Below are 14,271 nucleotides of genomic sequence, written 5' to 3'. Positions count from 1 at the left end.
TATGTACAGTATCTTCATCGTATTAAATCAGTGAAGCCAAAAAACAGCCGAGCACCGGCACGTCTGATTGGCTACCCTCGTTGGTTTCCGCCATGAATGTTGGCTCAAAACATTGCGATTTATTGGGCTAAGTGGGTATAGTAGAAGTGACGAAACTGAACGTATGGCTTCAAGATTTTGTTGTAAGGGCAGATCCTCTATTTCATAATATCCTTGGAAAATTCATAACGTTAAGAAACAGCAGAAGAGTTATCGCTTCATCTATTTGATTGATGGTTTTTAGTTTGACAGCCCTATTCTTGGCTACTTGGCTACTTAGAGATCATACTCACAACTTTATTTTTAGTGAGAAGTTCAATGTTAAAGCACAGTGAGTTTAAGGAACGTTAAAACTGTGTTAAGTGAACAAGCAAAGCCTTCGTTGACGCATGCGAGTAAGTCTATCTTCATGTTCACGCAGAGCAGACTTGCCTAATTCTTCTAATTAATTTTATGGATATATACTGCATTTGAATCTCACTCATTCTAGCTTTGGAACTACTTCTATAAAACAAAGGACGAATTCTGATCAAAGCATATATATTAACTAATATATAAATAATATCGTTACAAAAGTTTCCGACAAAGTATCTTTGCCTTCATCAGACACATTAACCATTAATCTTTCATCAGATAATGTGTCTGATGAAGGTAAAGATACTTTGCTGAAACTATAACGATATTATTTATTAAATAGTATATGCTTGGGTCAAAATTTGTCTTTTATTTAATATATTGCATTAATTATGAACTGATATTTGAAAAGTAATGTGGAAAGTAAATGTTTAATTTTAAATCAGGATTTAGGCAAGTTTTGTGAACATTAATGAAACAACGAGTTTCTCTGTTGTTTACAATGTATTAATCAAAGTACAATCATTTCCCGGAAAGATTATATCTCTCTTATATATATATATATATATATATATATATATATATATATTTGTGCATGGGCCATGGCCAAACCAATAATCACTGTCGTTGTCAGCAACAGATGGCGTTGGGCAACGTTTTTTTTTAAAAAGGAAAGAAGTTCACTTTATATATATTGTAATGAGATCGAAGACTTGATTCAAGTTGAAGTCAGTTTCTTTTGTGTTTCCGATACTCATCTCCATATCAATTTCATCCGGGAGCCGTTCTATTTTAATATTCCAATACGGAAAACGCAGACACTTTCCTGGCATGTGGCAATCCAAGGGCTGTATCTTGCTCAACAGAGATTTTTTTTTTTTTTTCAGAACAACGACTGGATGAGATTAAATTAGCTGATTTAATTTCCCTCCAGACTCGTTATTGTTTTTAACATCTTGAAGAAGACAAAAATAGTATCCAACGAAAAGTCTACAGAATGAAAGAAAAAGTCTGAAGATTTTTATTGATGGACTAATATCTTTTTTAAGGCATGTGTAAAGTGCAAATTTCATGTGTATCTAAGTTTGCCAGTTCAAATATTATTTTTTAGGAGAGCGTTAATTTGTTCTTCAATACATACTCACACTCTGAGGGACTATGAGCCTCTAACATAGGGAAGAGTTTCTATAGAAATAATCCGCATAAAAGGATAATCCACATTTTAAGTTACCATTGGACTTACACATTACGAAGGAAACAGAATTCATAAATTAACCGTTATACTTTATTATCCTTATGAATGAGCATCATTTCCTCTTTAGAAGATACTAATATAAGTATTTAAAAATTGTTAGGGAAATATAGTTTTTGATATACTATATATAATTTCTAGCTACGTTACTTCTATGGTATGTATTATTTGAAATCTATGAAAGAACTCTTGTTTTCTAGAGATGATAAGCAGTTCTTAATCAGTGGCGTAGATGAGGGAGGGTATAACACTTATATTTCCACTTGAGCCATTTTTATCTTGCATTAAAGCATTTATTTAAAAAAATCAGGGAAGATCTACCAGGGGCGGATCCAGGACGGACTTCTGGGGGGGGGGCGGTCGGCGGTAATACTGCTACTTTTAAGAGCTCCAAACTTGTTATGGATGGGTTTATTTATATATAAAATAAGAAAGTTTCCTCTTGTGGGGGGGGGGCGATCGCCCCGATCGCCCCCCTCTGGATCCGCCCTGAGATCTACACATTAAAACATTTATTTCAATCATATTATATACTAGCAGAATATCAATTCTTCGCACTTGGAGTGAATACGTTTCATTTTAAACGTAAAAGGATGAATTTTTATTTAAACGGCATCGGAAGTATCACTATTCATCTGAGTGACCCCAAAAACTATGGATTCGACTCTAATATCGATCATTTTCAATCATTTTTATGTATCTCCCTCTCCCCTAAGTTTCACTGTGAAAGTGAAATAATAAAAGCCATCACAGGCCCGTAACTCATCTATGTTGAAAATTTTTATCGAGATCGGTCTCGTGGTTCAAGAGTTATTAAGTCACAAAGGTGGTCACTTTAATTTTTATATAGTCACGGTCAGTGATACGACCGTTAAGCGTGAGCACAGGATCCACTAAAAAACAGGGTATTGCGGACCATAGAATCCGAGAACCGCCGCCATGTTTCACAGTTGAGTGGAGGTATTGCAGATCATACGCTTCTTTGGGTGTTCTCCACACATTAAACACGACTTATGGTTTGATATAAGCTGAATCATAACTCGTTCAACCATAGAACACCGTCTCCGGTCATCAGCTGTTGCATGTTTGCGGCACCTTTACTATTACCGCAATTTCTTCATCTTCAGAAATGGATGGAAGAAACACTACATAAGTATTTCCACATTTCTTACATCATACAGATGGTTATCAAAATAATGGATGCACCTAAAAGAAGCGCAATTCACCAGATTAATATGGCACTGAACCATCTTTTGCACTCAGAACTGCTTTAATGCGACAAGGAGTGGAGTCATAAGATGCCGTGAATGGTAACAAGTGGAATACTGTACCGTTTTATGTGCAGTGCATCACTCAGTTACGTGAGAGAAAATGGCGGCGGTAATCTGCACCTGATTCATGTCTCCAAAATGGGCCACATATGTTCAATTATGTTAAGATCCGGGAATTGGGTGCCACGGCAGGTATTCAATTTCATTCAGATATTCCTCAAACCACCCCGTAACAATTCCAGCTGTGTGAAATGGGTACATTATCATCCTGGACCATAGCGTCGTTGCCCGAGAACAACATCTGGACCATACGATGCACACAGTCCCCTAAAATGGTGACACGATCACGGTCAGTGATACGACCGTTAAGCGTGAGCTAACATCACTAAAAAACTAAAAAAACAGGATATTGCGGTCCATAGCATCCGAAAACCGCCGCCATGTTTCACAGTTGAGTGGAGGTATTGCAGATCATACGCTTCTTTGAGTGTTCTCCACACATTAAACACGACTCATGGTTTGACATAAGGTGAATCATAACTCGTTCAACCATATAACACTGTCTCCGGTCATCAGCTGTTGCATGTTTGCGGCACCTTTAGCGTCGTACTCAAGCGCTAGTATTACGAGATTAATAGTTTTGAGAAATAGGCTTCTGAAGGTTAATAATCTAGCTGCTTTTATTGATTCTTCTTTGCATCTTGTCACCATTTTAGGCGAGATGGGATCAGACGAAATAGGAACTTCCACCTCATTAAAATGGTGGAAAATATTATCTTGGAAATGTTTATGACTGATAAGCAGTTATGCGAAATGGAAGGACATTGCGAAAAGAAAGATAAGCTGCAATGAACTAGTGATATTTCAAAGAACTTATTTTTTAAAAAATAGGATTTTTTAGTTTATAACTTTCACATCAAGTAATGTAAGCCTATTTTCACAATGAACATTTTCACAATGAACTGGAGCCGACTAAACCAGTTATGTTCACTGTTCTGTAACAACATGTTTTTCGCACATTTCACATTTTTTTTGTCTATCTTCCATTACGCTTGTTTCTTTCTCCGAAATTTTCTTACCAAAAAATTCACAAAAGAAAGAAGAAATCATAATAATAATAATAATACAAAAAGGTTGAACTTGTAGAGAGAGTGGCAGAGACTGTCGCCAATCCTCTTTTACTTTTCTGGCAGCGTTTTCTCATCCTTTCCCACCTGCTTCCTTCCCTCTCTTATTCCCTTCGAAAGGTACGAGACGACTAGGTTGCCGACAATTTTCATCGTATTCAACTTCGTTCCATCATCAGATTCGTTCTGCTTTCGTTCTTTCTTTGCAGAGCAGAAACTTTATTTCTGCTGTATGTATTTTTCTTTTATTTTGAGATTTTTTATTTTATTTTTTAGTGGAGCGCTCTGAAAACTCAATTCTCACTCTAATCTCTCAGTGCATACTTCTTTTGACAAGTTGAAATCTGCATGCGATTTTCGGATATATATTTTTTCTCTCGTGTTTCTTTTGCTCTGTATTCCGATTCCTGCCTAGTCGTTTCGATTTATCTATAGAGCAGGATGTATGCGCGAAAAAAAAAGTCACATGCACAGTCCCAGAGCGTGGAAAGAGAATAAACAGAGTGAAATAGACATCCAAACGATAAACGAGGGTAGTAATCTAAACGTTAATTTTTATTGCGAGTTGAAAAGAAACCTTCATCACTTGCTTCATCCCCTCTTCATTCGTTCCTCTAGTCTTTTTGAATTTCGTTCCTTTTTTTTTCTTCTTTCCGCTTCTCCATAACATTTGCCTCCTGAGAAATACTCGATTGTAAAATTCATTGGAAAAAAAAAGAAAGCAAGACTACACTACGTATATACAGATGCTGCTACAGTTTTTCCTCTCTTTCTCTCTCTTTTTTTTTTAAATCTTTCATGATCTTTCACTTCGAAATATCTTCCAATTTATATTCATTATACTGCCAATTTCATTAGGATCGAAATGTCATGAACTCTCCTTTCTACTTTTTTCTTCATATTATAGAACGAATATAATAGATTCAGAGGTAAAGAAAAGAGAGAGAGAGAGAGATTAATACTATTTTATCAAGATTATTTATATTTTAAATTAAAAAGATATGTTATCAGAAATAAAACAAAGTTAATAAAAAGGTAATGGATTTTTCTCATTAGTTCAAGATATTGCTTGCTTGAGTAATCGACTCGAAGCAGGCGCGCACCTAGAAGCTTTTGGCAGGAGGGTCCAATATTACGTTTCTATAGTATTGAAAGGGATTTATTTTGTACTCGTCTTGTAAAATACTTCCACCTATATTATATATATATATATATATATATATATATATATATATATATATATATATATATATATATATATATATATATATATATATATAAGAGACAGATTACAGATGAAGTGTAAAATCAAGTTCGCGTTACATCAATAATTTCCCTATTAAACAACTATAATCTTATTAAGAAAGTAGATGAATTAGCAAGTTTTGGGGGAGCCTGAACCCCGTGGGTATACGCTCCTGGTTCGAAGGTAGATTCTAGATATTTACCAAAAATAGCTAAGTACCTAGGTAGACAATAGAGTGGTCAGTTTCTTCCTGTCTAGGTTACAGACATTGACATTCAGAAATTATAAGTTAGAAGTAGAGGATTAAGATTAGACACATCGTACATATACAGAAATGAAGTAATATTGTTTCCTTATGTAGATAATAACTTACGTATCATAAGAATTATTCCTTTCATATAAGGGACGTTTGGTCTGCTAAGAAACCATTTCACTGACAAATATCCAATACACTTACAGAAAATGAGTTTGAACATAAATGGGACAGTACAGAATAAAACTTCCAAATATTGTCCCTAATGACGTAAATGAGTGGTTAACGAGCGTGTTTTCTATTCTCGTAGTGCTGGGTTCGCAGTAAGAACGCCAATGAGAAGATGATATATAGGCCTACCCCTTCTATCCACACAATCTCCAGTTACTAATACACTTTCGGCACTGCTTGGGAGTTATTTGTTTAATTTAGATCGAATGGCACGAAATTATCAAAGATCCTTTCCAGCTGTTGGCACATGCACTTGGGTCATTCTGAGTAACCAGTCAGAATTTGTTGATCAATTGTTCACTCATGAATCTTCACGTTATTAATGCAAATTTCCATGTTAAACAAACGAAGAAATTTCTAGATCACTATCAGTCAAGAACACGATCAATAAGGCATGTTCTTATTCATTTGAACTTGTTGTCAATTTCTAGAACAATGGTGCTCATAAAAAATTTCCTGACATTAATGCATTGCAAATTACAGAGAAGGCATAACCATTTCAAGCCAGTTCATTTTCTCTCTCAAAGGGAAGGAGAGATAAAACTACCTTCTAAAAAATTATTTCAATTTTTGAGTAATCTTATATATAAAAGAGAACGCACAAATCCTTTGTTCCCTCATCACGCTAATACGGCTGAACCAATTTCTTTCATTTTTGGGGGGTTATTAGGATTTGGACCCTAGATGGTTTTTATCATATCACTTTAATTTTTAATTACCAGTGTCTTGAGATAATTGACCATTCAAGTGTCCATAACGTACAAATCCTTTGTTAGTTCATCATAGGTAAAAATAAACGTATTTATATGCAACCCGCATGACCGTGTCACTCGGCGGGTTAACATAAATGACAGGCGATATAATGTTAACATTTACTGCAATCTACTATGGTTTTTATCATATCACTTGAAAGCGAAAAAGTAAAAATTATCTAATTAACAAGGTTTATTGCGTTCCGGGGTGACCCCAGCGAAGCGGGGTGAACGCTGCTAGTAAGCTATAAACGGAAAGTGAACACATACTCGTACAATCTTTGCTCGTTCAGCAAAATAATCATATATGTAATAACTATATATCATATATTATTTCATATACAGTTAATTATATGCAATCATGTTTAAAACATAAATATCCACGTCCAGTGGCGTACGCAAGAAAGTTTTTTGGGTTTAAGCACCCCTTCAGCAGAAAATTTATGCAAAAATCATGTTTGCTCTGAAAGGATATGAGATTGAGTGAAAGGATATGAGAGGAAATTCTGTGTACGCCACTGTCCACATCCCTTTCAAAAGTTTTATATATGATTATTATTTGTTTCTATGGAGTCTTTCTGTGAAGTTTATTTATCAAAACATTTTAAGAGCAAGAAAGACGTTTATAAGAAATATGAACATGACAGGACATGTAATGAGGTCTATATGTATTTATATGGGAATTCTAGGTACAAATACGTTAACTAGTAGATTTTACTATTCACCACCTCTTTCCAGTAAAGTAAATATGGAATTCTATATATCAAAAATAAGCTATACAATCTATACATATAAAATGAAAGATACTACATTTGTGACTTAATAACTCTCGAACCACCTGGCCGATCTCGATTAAATTTTCAACATAGATAAAGTTTGGGCATGGGGTGGGTTTTTATCATTCACTTTTACGGTATAACTTAGGGGAGGGGCGAGATATTTAAAAATGGTCGAAAATGACCAATATTAGTGTCAAATCCATAGTTTTCGGTGTCCCTGAGACGAATAGTGACATTTCTGATGCCGTTTAAATCCAAATTCACCCCTGTATGTAAAAAATGAAACGCATTCTCCCCGTGCAAAGAACGGGTACTCCGCTAGTATATTATATGATGTATATATATAAAGTCTATACCGAAGAGCTCCGCTGGTCTAGTGGCTAGCGCGTACGCGAGCGGCTTTTGGTGTACGTGGTCTTGGATTTCATTCTCGGTAGGAGAACACTGAACGCATTACGGTTGTTCAAGTAGCATTTTAAACTGTAGATCTGGATCTCATATACCCTTGGTGCAGGAAAGGGGTGCTAAACTTTCATAAACAAGAACAACAAAGAGCTGGGGAAAACGAAAAAAAAATTGCGACCACTGAGATTTCACTTGCTATTGAAACACGTTTCAATGCCCTTCTCTTCAATTTGGCTGAATTATTGTGAACAATAACGGACGCAGAATTTTGGTAATGTGAGTGCAGATTGAGGAGGGATTAGGCAGAGTAAAACAAAAGCACTTACATGTACGTAATAAATACGTCTATGCACGTTTTTAAAGAAACTGCATACATGGATACACATACCTGTAAACTATGGATGTATGGAATATCTGAACAGTACCAGAGTCACAATAACATTCTTCTGTTGAATAGAAAGATGGCCTTAAATTCTTGAATGACATTTATCAAAATTTATGTTCAATGAAATCGATTTTTCAACAGAAAGCAACATAAGTCAGTATATTCAAGATTAAATGAATTGTTGTAGGAAAAATGAAGACTGCTGTTGATGTGGGTGCAGTTGCAATCACTGTATCCAGTGTGGAGCCGCCTATGATTGTGAACACTGTTGTTCCGAGAAAAATGTATTTAAAACATAAAATACGAATTTATCTACTATAAATTGACATGCCTTTACATTCATCTTAAGCGCTAGTTTGATTTGGAGGCCGTTTCAATTTGCAATAAACAAACGAAAATGAAAAATCTTATACGAATTGTCCGATTGCATTTTTCCTGTAACATTCTTTACAGTCTAGTAATCGTCAATATGTGAAAGCTGATATTAGTAAGTGACGATTGCTTTTCTTCTCTTGAGGGGATTTAGAACCAAATATACAGAAGATGCTTCGATTTCTCAAATCCTCTTTGAATTCCGCAGGTAAAGTCCTGGAAAATTGTGTCAAAGATTTTCTTCTCTCCGCGAAGGCTTCTACTCTCATCCCTTCACCTAGTAAGTTCTTATGCTGTCTTTATAGCCCTGGGAGATGTATTTTCGATTTTCTGGTCCGTCTTGACAGGTTCTTCACCTTCCACGACTGAAATATGACACGATTAGAGATCCTTTAGCGTCGAGAGCCTTTTGTTTCCCTTTGTGTCGTTGTCGATTTAGAGAGTACGTACTTTATCTTACGAGGAAAGATGAACACGCCTGTCGATTTACTTGGCTCTCTAACCGATCATGTTTTAAAGACAATTCTAAGAAGGCGTCAACTTGTGTCACGACAAACGGATTACCCTTTCTAAGGAGATGCATTGCTTGTGGGAGCGTCGAAATATCTAAAGCTATTTCGCGAAAGGTAGTATATTTTACTTTCTTCTTCTGTTTCTTTTATTAATTTATTCTTTTGTTGTTGTAATGTGAACTAAAGAAAATGCTAAAGTTCTGAATATGGTAGCACGATTGTTAAATTTAACTTCTAACGTAGTTAATCTTCTAAATCTCATAGAACAAAAAGAAGTTATTGCTAGAGTGCTATTATAGCTCATTTATTATACTGTCAAATTGGTCAAAACTCGATATCTTCACTTCCGTTGAAAGGTGGGATACATACTCAATATATGATAAAAAACGAAATGTATATATTATATGACTAGCAGCAAACAAGTTGTTCAGTATGCTATGATCTTCCATAAATTAGTGATTAGTATAGCATATAACTTGCAGTTGATATTAAGGGGATGGCGGTGGCTCAGTAGTAGAGCGTTCACCTCTGGTGCATGGGATCCTTGGTTCGATCCCAGCTCACGCTAAGTGAGTTTTGTGATGAACAAACATCGTGCGCGTGGGCTTTCTCAGGGTTCTCCCGTTTCACCTCTCTTTTTTCATTCCACCATTTCACTAATTTCTCATCATCACCGTCTCTTTTAGCCTAGCTGGTTGACATGTTTTTCAGTTGACATGAATGCAAGTTTGCTGCAAGTTCATGTTGACTAGTAAGTTTGCAATAGACCTGCTGGGAACTTACATAGTTGTAGTGTAAGTTTGCAACAAGTAGCAAGGTTCTCCATGCTGTACACTACTTAAGAGGTCCCATCACGGCGAAATTAAAATACCACAAATTTTACAGTAATTATGTGATATCTTCAAATGGATAAAAAGATAATCGAAAAGTGGAACAAGAGCTCGCTGGTCAATATTATTATACATAAGATATCGTTTCATGACTCACTTATCTGCTTTCGATTTCCAGCCATTTAGAAAATCAGCATTTATTTTCGCGTTTCTCAATGGCTACAAACGGAAAGCTACTAGGTGACTCGTGATAACAGCACCTCGTGCAAAATAACATTGTTTAGCAAGCTCTTGTTCCACATTTCGATGATCTTTTATCTATTTGAAGATAACACATAATTACTATAAAATTAGCGGTATTTTAATTTCGCAGTAATTAGGCTTCTTAATGTGTTCCTCGGAGTTGGTTAGTCCCAAGTTATTTTGAAAAAAAAAATACGAGACCAGCTGATCACCCGACGAACCTTCATGTGGAGAAGGAGATACTAATCTCTAAGACTGGTTGATCTGGAATTTAGTGTACAGTTCATCACTGAGGCTATATGAGAGCGTGACAGCCGAATCTAATGAGCTTCCATTAGGACTCGAACCCGGATCCTCTGCGCCGAAAGCGTGTACGGTAACCATATAGCCACGAGGGAGTTCTTTAATCTCAAGGAGGCTTTCTTCTTATCATGGTTGATATCAGCGATGTGGTAAAAAAAAAAAAAAAGTTCTCGATGAACAAGATTAACAGATTTGTGCACAGGCCTGCTCGTATATATAATATCTAAGAATTATGTTTGCTTTTCCGTTTTAATATTCTTATTTATAGAAATTAAATATTTGCTATTATTATACAATTGCGTTCAATTTTAACACATTATTCGAGTTGGTCTACCAGTTCCTGCGAGATAACATAAATCAAGTAATACTGGGTCCGGTCGCATATTTTCGAAATACACTCAGCCCTAGCTAGAAGGCATTACGTTTGGCAATATCGCACGGAAACAAATGAATGCTGAATTTAATTCTAACCCGTTCCTACTACTACTACTACTTTTACTATTACTACTACTACTTTTGCTATAGATCTATATTACAAGGGTAAACTTATTTTAATGAAAGAAGTTTAATGACAATTTTAAAAAAAATAATCGTTAAATCATTTTTTGAATATTATTTTTAATCTTATTTTAACAAAAGAAGTGTTGTAAAAAATTAAGAAAAAAAAACTTTCCTTGGGCAGGGTTTGAACCCACGCCAGAAACTATTTTCCTTCCTACCATGTTGCGCTAGCTCACTTGGCTACGAGGGACGACAGTATCTAGGATTTACTTTGTGCTATATGTAGGTCATGACTCGTGATGTCACCAACAGGATCGCGATACAAACGTAATTCATTTTTCCTACATTATTGCCAAGCGTAACCCCGTTCACAATGCCTTATGGCTAAAGTTCAGTGTATTTCGAAAACACGAGGTCAGGTCAGTAAGTTTGTAGACGACCATTGGGGAAAACGAAAAGGTACGGTATTCGCAACGTAGTATTCACCTAGCGACATGAGAACAATTCTGGAGCTAGTCGGTTGAAGGAAGTGATGAACTCTGGTCAAGGAAACCAACAACAATAGGCATGAGGTTCGTGTTGTACTGACCACACATTCCCAGCTGCAAATAATTGGCAAATTGGCTTAAGCTCTTCCGAGTTGCATGTCAGAGAGTTAAGTTTTATTGGGTGTTGATAATTATAGACAGATAAGGAGAATCGTATTAAGCATTTCTATGAGATATCTTATACTCTCTGTACATGTACTGTATGTGTTATAAACGTATTTGCTGTAACGTAACAAATCAGCCCCAATATTGAAAGCCAGTTGGTCACCCAAGACAGTCGTCTAGTCCCCCCCCCCATGAATATGGATGAATTCTTCAATTTCAAGGCGAGTCATGCATAATCAAACGTTAAATTGTTATATTGCGTACTCATTTGTATTCATACAATCGAATTTTGAGATGTTTATACAAATGAGTTTAAAAAGGCGTCAAGCAGCCCAATTGATACACCCAATTCTTTATCTTTTACACCTTACCTTCTTGTGACACATCCCTAACATTATTTCTTCTCAAACAATTTTCCAATTTGCTCATTTTATCTGCTTCCAGTCTTTTTCGTTCCTTTCTACTTTCTGTCCTTCGTTTGTTCTTTTCGATACAAAAAAAAAAAAAAAAAAAATCACAAGTACAGTATACTATGTAGTACTTGATATACGGAATGTTAGGTGGACTCTAACTTGCTTAGTAGACATGCGAAATAATTTCTTCTGCTAACGTTTTATTCCTGATTTATATGTCATCAAAGTTCAGGTTGGACTTTCCGTCAAAATTTCTCAATAATAATAATAATAATAATAATAATAATAATAATAATAATAATAATAATAATAATAATAATAATAATAATAATAATAATAATAAACTCTTTAATTATTATTCAGAATAAGAATTAGGGAAAAGTACAAATAAGAAGGGTGTTAAAAGTTAACTTGAGGAATCCAGTGCATGCTTATAATAAAACATTTGCTATAGTCAATGCAGAACAATTTTTATCGTAATCTAGAACCTGTTGCCATTCGTTTCTACATGCTGTCATTCGTTTTTCGTTTCATTTTATTTTCTTACCATTCTTCTCGATATGTTTCAAACGCTTCCGTTTCTAATCGCTCTTACATAATGTTTTCCGTTCTTTACAATACTTTACATAAAGTGTCTTTCTTTTAATATCTTTTCTTCTCTTCTACTCAAACGTTTGCCTTTCCTCTGATGCAGGCGAGCGAGCAAGCGAGAGAGAGAGAGAGAGAGAGAGAGAGAGAGGAGAAAGAAAGAAAGAAGTTTTTGGAAAATGCGGAGACAAAGAATAAAAGGAGGTGGTGACCTCCATGTATGCCTCTTGCGACCCCACGTTAGAAGAAGAGTGAGTCTCTCTCTCCCTCTCCCCTCTTACTTGTTTATTTGGTTCTTACTTTATTCTACCGCGAGAAAAAGAGAAAATGAAAATATCCTATTCTTGTTTCTTTGTGTTTTTCACTTTGCTCTCCTTCCTTCTCTTTCTTTCTATCTCTCTATCTGTCTTGCACAAGATTTCAAATTTAAATTTTTCAAACAAGAGACCCCCAAGCCCCCCTTGGCTGTGGGAAACACCCGTAGCACCCATACGGTGGTAGGAAAGCTCTTTAGAAAAGAAAGAAAGAAAGAAAGAAAGAAAGAAGAAAACGGAAAAGTAGACGATGATGATGAAATCATGTTCTGCTATTTTACCTTCTCTTTGCGCTCTGTCCTTCCTTTTTAAAAAAATGAGAAGAAAGAAGAACAAATGAGTTTCCCCCCTTCTTTTTCTACTTTTGACAACTAGTATGTTTATCACCATTAATAATATAGTTGTGACCATTAGAAGATAAACAATAAAAAAATACACTCTGCTACTAAACAGAATAAATAAATAAATAAAATGAAATGTATTCCAGAAGAATAAAAGCTACCAACACATCAGATTGACAACGAACAAGATACATTTTAAAGCCATAAAAATTAGTTTTTGTAGATTTTCTCAAGAAAAAAAGATTGAAAATCTACCTTAAAGTATGGCATTTTCTTCAGCTCGATTCTGACTTACTGACTGATATATACTTTATCTTTGGTCAATTTTATAGTTAAACAAAAAAAGTTTAAGATTTAGTAATAATTTTGAGGTATATGTCACTAACCATACTGCATATCGTTGTCTCTGGCTAGAGTCATGATTAAAAAAACGAAAATATGCTTCAGTTCAATTTCATCTTAATAGATGGCATGATTATCGTACACCGTCAATTTTTAGATTTGCGTAAATATTAGTTTTTCTCAATTTTCTCGAAAACTACACACGAGGATTTAAACTCACGCATATCATTTTGTTCAGCTTGATAAGAACTATCAATTGATTCATGTTTCATCTTTTTACATTTTTTGTGTTAAATGTTAATTTACCAATTCAGAAAAATGCTTTTCTTCTTCCCAAATGCTTTTGTTGTCGCGAATTCTGTCGAGGGATTTGAAGCTTAAAATATATAAAACGATAATCATTTAGGATTTGGGATTGAGGTTTCTGGGCTGTCGGCATTTAAGGCCATTTAGTCCGTCACGTATATGATGGATGACGTCCCTCGGCGAGCACACTATCCGATGAAAGGGAAGGAACAAAGGATTGGGGAAGGAAGGAAGCAGTCTGGGATCTATCTGTTAGGCATCATACCCTACATTTCCATGGCGTGAATGAAGAAAACCTAGGAAAAAACCTCACTCAAGATGACTGACTTAAAAAACCTGTTACACTTTTTCGACCGACTGTCCCCACTGGGAATCGAAAGCGGGACCGCTCGCTCGCATCAAAGGTGACAGCTTTAGCAACTACTCCACGCGGGGTCACAACGATAATCATGTCTGTTG

The 14,271-nt window shown here is 35.5% G+C and overlaps 1 protein-coding gene across 1 annotated transcript in view; it reads right to left on the bottom strand.

Annotated features, from left to right (window-relative positions):
- The window catches only part of nrm (neuromusculin), an 851,931-nt gene that overhangs the window by 84,781 nt on the left and 752,879 nt on the right, over positions 1 to 14,271 (bottom strand). The gene's annotated exons all lie outside the window — the stretch shown is intronic.

The sequence above is a fragment of the Thermobia domestica genome, chromosome 9 (assembly GCF_964235325.1).
Source record: "Thermobia domestica chromosome 9, izTheDome1.hap1.1, whole genome shotgun sequence".
NCBI lineage: Eukaryota > Metazoa > Arthropoda > Insecta > Zygentoma > Lepismatidae > Thermobia > Thermobia domestica.
Note: the sequence above shows the minus strand (reverse complement) of the source record. Positions and strands in the feature narration are given on the sequence as shown.